The sequence below is a fragment of the Eriocheir sinensis genome, chromosome 46, assembly GCF_024679095.1.
Source record: "Eriocheir sinensis breed Jianghai 21 chromosome 46, ASM2467909v1, whole genome shotgun sequence".
Classification (NCBI taxonomy): Eukaryota; Metazoa; Arthropoda; class Malacostraca; order Decapoda; family Varunidae; genus Eriocheir; species Eriocheir sinensis.
In genome coordinates this window covers 2,004,758-2,011,328 of record NC_066554.1, presented here as the reverse complement: position 1 = coordinate 2,011,328, position 6,571 = coordinate 2,004,758, and positions in this window count along the sequence as shown.

Genomic DNA, 6,571 nt, shown 5'->3' with positions numbered 1-6,571 from the left:
AAAAAAAAATAAAGCAATTCATAGTACATCCGAAATTGACCTCTCTTTTGACCACTCTGTACTTATCACTATATGAGAGCAACAGTTAGCGGGCTTTTTTTTTTTTACATTTTTTTGTTGTGCTGTAAAAAAAAAAAAAAAAAAAAAAACACAGAGGTAGCAATGCAAACTGTCAATTGTATTCCTGAGGTGAGCACACACTTTACTTTACTTCTGGGGTTGTTCAATCATCCTCTTTTTCTCTCCAGCTGAAAGTTTCATTGTTTTTTTTTCTAGAGCAGAGTAAGTACGCAGCAAAATACTTGTGGTCATGAAAACAATCACAGCACCGTAAAACTTGACTGAAAAATTGTACTACACAGAAACCCGTAAATACTCTTCTGCAGAAAATATGGGTTCCTATAAGGTAAATAAAAAAAGAAAAAGAAAGAAAATAATAATAATATGTAACTTGCATATCATCCACCAAGACAAAGTTCGTTTCGTGAGTATAAGACAAACAAACAGCCGTGAATGCTCCTCTGCAGAAAATATGAGTTCCTATAAGGTAAATAAAAAAAGAACTAGAAAGAAAAGAATAATAATAATGTAGAAGCTGCATATCATCCACCAAGACAAAGTTCGTTTCCTGAGTATAAGAAAAAACAGAAAGCCGTGCCCTATTTCAAAACATCAAACAAGATCTCGTCCATTCTCTTCACCTTACTCTTTCCATCATTCCCGGATATAGTTCTTAATCTTTGGGACATGGAAATCATTTTGTAACAGCTGATAACGCGTCATGCACCCCGAAAGGTTAATGTAGTGGGAGGGAGGGTGTGTGGGTGTTGAAGGGAGCGTCCGGTCTTCACGCCGACTTAAATAAACGTCACCTTACTCTCACCTCGCCTCCCACACGCGTGTTTCCCAAGGTCATAGATGATGTAGTAATAAAGGGAGGCATGGCTTTATCACGACCTCTAACTTAATCCTGCCTTACCGGACCTAACCAAACCTAACCAAACCTTACTGAGCCTAACCAAACCAAACCAAACCAAATCTTACCGGGCCTAACCAAACCGAACCAAACAAAACTTTATCCAGCCTTACTAAACCAAACTAAACCCTAACCAACCTAATCCAGCTAAACCTAACCCCGTCTCAACCCCTCCCTTAACCTAATACAACCTAACCAAACTTTCCAATACCTCCCTGACCTTAAGTACATGAATATAGTCTGGCCCCCCACACCAGAACACGCGTGTATTACAAAGTTATAAGTAGTATACAAATAAAGAACACACGCGCTCGACATAATACCTCTCCGTCCCCTTGCGCACAACCCTGCAGCCCGCGTGTGTCCCGGTGTGGTGTCATGAGACAGTCCAAGATCGTGAGACATCCCATCCTGAATACATACATGAATTTCGACACGGTACTGTGTCTTTTGTCGACTGCTTGACGGGATCTATCCCACCAAAGTTTATTTATATTATTATGAAAACAAATGATGACGAATGTGTGTATATAACTATATAACTCTCATCTTCCGTCTCCTCAGTAGGAAGAGCATATTGCCGCCGTCACCGCCGCCGCCGCCACCTGTTGTCACCTGACTGCGCGCCGCACCTCATTTCGCCGCAGGTGACTCTGAGTTCACGACACTCATTACGGAGCCCAACGCTGAGGTGCACGTGGAGGGATTACCCTTTGTTTTCTTTATTCGCAGTCTGTCTGTCTGTCTGTCTGTCTGTCTCTGTCTGTGTGTGTGTGTGTGTGTGTGTGTGTGTGTGTGTGTGTGTGTGTGTGTGTGTGTGTGTATATATATATATATATATATATATATATATATATATATATATATATATATATATATATATATATATATATATATATATATATATATATATATATATATATATATATATATATATATATATATATATATATATATATATATATATATATATATATATACATAGATAGAGATAGATAGATAAAATGATAAATAGATAAATAGACAGACAAAAAGATAGATAGAAAGATAGATCGATAGAGATAGATAGATAGAATGATAAATAGATAAATAGACAGACAAAAAGATAGATAGATAGATAGATAGACAGACAGATAGGTAGATAGATTGTCTGACAGCTATAAAGCTATGGGTCTGCAGAGAGGCGGTGCCAGCTGAGCCGCGGCGTGCCCCGCGCCCGTCATCACCACTCAGCCTGTCACGCCGCGCCGGGCTCTCCTTCCAGGTGTTGCCTTACTCAGGTATCTCTTAATTATGTGCCTATTAAGGGGTACCTCCACGCAGCGGGCACGGCATATCTTCAGGCGAGACGTGCTGAGGTAGACGCGGCAACCTCAAGCCGTCACGCCCCAGCCACCGCCTCACCGCCGCCGCCGTCACCACCGCCGCCGCCACCTGTTGTCACCTGATCGCGCGCCGCACCTCATTTCGCCGCAGGTGACTCTGAGTTCACGACACTCTCATTACGGAGAAAAACGCTGAGGTGCACTTGGAGGGCTTAGCCTTTGTTTTCTTTATTCGCAACAAAGTAAAAGTTCCGAAACAACTATATAAATATATATAGATATATATATATATATATATATATAGATATATATATAGATATATATATATATATATATATATATATCATATGAGGGATGGGGAGACTAAATTAATAACTGAATTGCTAAATAAATAAGTGATATCATACAATGCAGACCAACTGAAAAAAATATATATCCTCGGGGAGGAGAAATGTTAAATGACTAACTTCATAAATGAATCATTGATAATGGCGCTGAAAACGGCATCAGTGATAGTAATATAAAAACATGACGATAAAGAACAGTAGCCCGTGAAGGCGTCTTGATGCTCCCCTCATTAATCGAAAACAAAGAGAGACGAATTTCCACAGCGTGCCGGCGTAAATGATGGATTACTTTTCATTACCAAGACAGCGAAACTAGAGAAAGCAGCCCATAGAGTGCCGTGTAATGAGGGGCCGCGGGGGAAGAGGAGACATACGATGATCAGGTGAGAGGAGCAGTATCGCCATGAAAACAGCAAATCACAGAGGAATTCGAGAACAGTACAGCCATGAACACTGAACACAGAGACACGCAAAAACAGCGTAATATTAACAAAGAACACAGGGGAATACGAAAACAATATAGCCATGAAATCTGGACCCAGAGAAACGCAAAACAGTATAGAATTGAACACACAAGAACAATGAAGAATGTGAGAACAGTACAGCCATGAACACTGAACCCAGAGAAATGCAAGAACAGTATGACACCGAAAAGAGCAGAGCACAGAGGAACGCGACAGCTGGTAGAGTTGAATTAAGTATGAGCTTTAATCCCTGTGCTGTGCTGCGTAAGTACTCTATGTATGTATATGAAGCCCCCTCCGCCCCCCACCCCCCCTGATTAGTTTACCCACTTAGGAAGGGCTTGTGGTGATACCGTTGATCTGCATTCGTGATTAAGGGAGTGTGTTACGTCAGGTGAAGGCTTTGTGTGGAATTAGAACACTTTAGACTCATGAGTGTGACAGCAGGGCAGGGTGAGAGGGAACACGCGGCCCTGTCAAGAACCCGTCATGCATACTTGACTGGTGTTGCCCTGGTTTTGAGGTCTGATGTGCATGTAATAGTGGTAATGAAGAAAAAGACATGTGAAACTGTTATCAGCCGAATTTTTAGGTCTGACTAACTCCATGACATTGTTTTCCATCTCTGAAGTAACGGAAGAAAACTTGATATGCTATATAAACTTTATTTTCACATTATTTGCTTTTTCTTCATCAGTTCAGCTTTTCATTTTAGTTTTTTTTCCCCTTGATATGAACTTAGTGGATTTTTGTACATTTTATTTTACCCTTGAGCCACCGACTTTACTGTAAAAAAATAAAAACTAATTGGAAAGGTGTTTATGAACTGGCGAACATACCTTTTTAAAAGCACCTGAACATCCCTACTAATTACGCGACACCTTTATTGCCACACTCTCTGTTGTAATTCGCGGAACAGAGCGGTACATTCCTGGGAGAGGCCACGTACACATTCCTTCCCCCACGAGTGACCTTCGCCGCCAAGGAACTTCCGAGCATAAAAAAACTACAGTGTCATCATAGTTGCTTCTCACAAGGACGTCAGTTGGTTTCTATTTCCTGTGAATTAGACATGTATGAACACAGAAAGGGACAAGTCGGAGGATCACATAACATACTCCATGATCAGATTTCAATTGTGTACGGACAGAAACTCTAAAACAAACTGTAGGGCATGATAGTAGAAAAATGCAGTGTACTGAGGCGACGTAAGACATTAGAGGTGTGAAGGTTAGATGGAGTTAGCCAAGATAAGGCGGACGATAAGCAGGTCTTGGCTGGGTCGCCGCCACCTTGGCCGCCCCCAGTGACGGAAGAACCTGTCCGCGCCGCGCTGGGGGATCGTGTTGCCTCCCTCCCACTGCTCTCCGCCCGCGTGTGTGCCTGCGTGTGTGCCTGCTGCAGGAGACCACGACGAGGCATCCCAGAGAGAGAGAGAGAGAGAGAGAGAGAGAGAGAGAGAGAGAGAGAGAGAAATTCTACGGCCAGTGCTTAGTGCTAACAAGACCACCAACACCACCAAGCAACCTGCCGCAGCACCCTCAGCAGCACCGTCACCCTCCAGCCTCCCCAGCTAAGGTAAGTGACACCCAAACCTGTTTTTTTCTTGTACCGACCCCACTCCCTCTCGCCACACACGGGCAGCAACAACGACGGATCTGTCAAAACGAGTTATATGCATACAATTTCTGTTAATGTAATAACGATAAAAATTCTAATTATTCTCATGTGTGGCGTTTTCTGAGTTCTTTAATATGAGGTTTAAATTCTAATTAATATATATCAAAGGGAAAAGGACGTGACGTGGTGCTGATATGATTAATTTGGTTACGCAATAATGAGTGTAAGTACAGTGCACGCTCCATGGGTGTGAAATGGACCACGAAAAGTTTATTAGATGCAAGTGTTGTTTTGCTACAGTGTCGTCAGCGGGCAAGCGAGGTAACATGACATATCGAAGCCCAACCCGGCCTGGGCGTCTGGCTGGCTGGTGAAAACGAACTGCATACACTCGGCAGGTTATTCATATGCCGAGAGTGTGGAAATATGGAAGCGGGATCCGTTTCAAAGCGTAATTTACCATAATGACTATGTATGTATGAATGAATGTGTGTATGGGATGGGGAAAGAATATTTTGACGCTGGGTAGCAAAGACCATGTGCTGCTAAGCTACTCATTTGAAACTGTAATGGGTCAGGTTACATGGTGAGAAGGAGTGTTGAGTTGGAATATGAAGGCATGCTGGAGGAATTCGGGAAGGAGTGGAAAGTAAAAAAAATGAACAGCACTATGAAGAATACGAAGGGCCGAGGAATGGAGCTCAGGGAAAGGTGCTGAGACTGCTATTCGTCAGCATACTCCTCCAATCGGATTGCAGCCATGTCTCCAAAGCCCGGTGATCCCTAAATGTTGTAACGTCTAGGTAAGAGGTGGGGTTGTTGTTTTTTATTACAATAAAGGAGACAGCTCAAGGGCACACAAAAAAATAAAACAATAATAAAAAAAAAAGCCCGCTACTCGCTGCTCCTACAAAAAAGAATCAAAAGAGGTGGCCGAAAGAGAGGTCAATTTCGGGAGGTGATGAAGCGGTATTTCCGATAGCTGCTGCTGCTGCTGCTGCTGCTGCTGCTGCTGCCGCTACCCCTGATGTGACAGGTGGAGGGACATAATTTCTGTCCCGCGATAAGGTAAAATCGAGGCATTATTTCGATAAGTCCAGTAATAACGGCGGCTTATCGTGTACCCGGGACAAGCGACCCACGGCGGCTTAATTATGGAATTGGCAGACGAGTCATTCCGCGATAAAACCTTTCACAACCTCTCATTAACGCGTCGGGGAGGGAAAGGAATATGATTTTGATTACCTGATACAACGTGACCGTCTAACGAGAGGTTTTCATTAAAAGGAAATGAGAGAAAACTTTGACCTTCAAGAAGAACCTAATTTTCGAGGATAGTTATAATTTATTGAAGAACAAAAAAAAGCATCATGAATTCGAAAGGTTATAATGGCTCTGTATCAAAATTCACGATAATCATGAATAATTTTTTACATAATGCATTCCTTTCTACTTTGGTCTATAGGTGTGTGTGTGTGTGTGTGTGTGTGTGTGTGTGTGTGTGTGTGTGAGAGTGTGTGTGTGTGTGTGTGTGTGTGAGTGTCAGTAGTCGCAATCACTCGTAATCGGACTAACTACTTAATCCGTCTGTTCCGGAAAGAACTAACAAAGGTAATATTTTTAGAACGATTATCTGGCACTGTCACAGCTGATCGATGACTGGCGTGTGTGTGTGTGAGGGGAGGGGAGGGGGAGATAGATAGATAGATAGAGAGAGAGAGAGAGAGAGAGAGAGAGAGAGAGAGAGAGAGAGAGAGAGTTACTTTTTATTAGGTTCTGCAACGGACTGATATTATTACCGAAATTGATATACTATACTGCAGAGGTGGGTTTCTATAT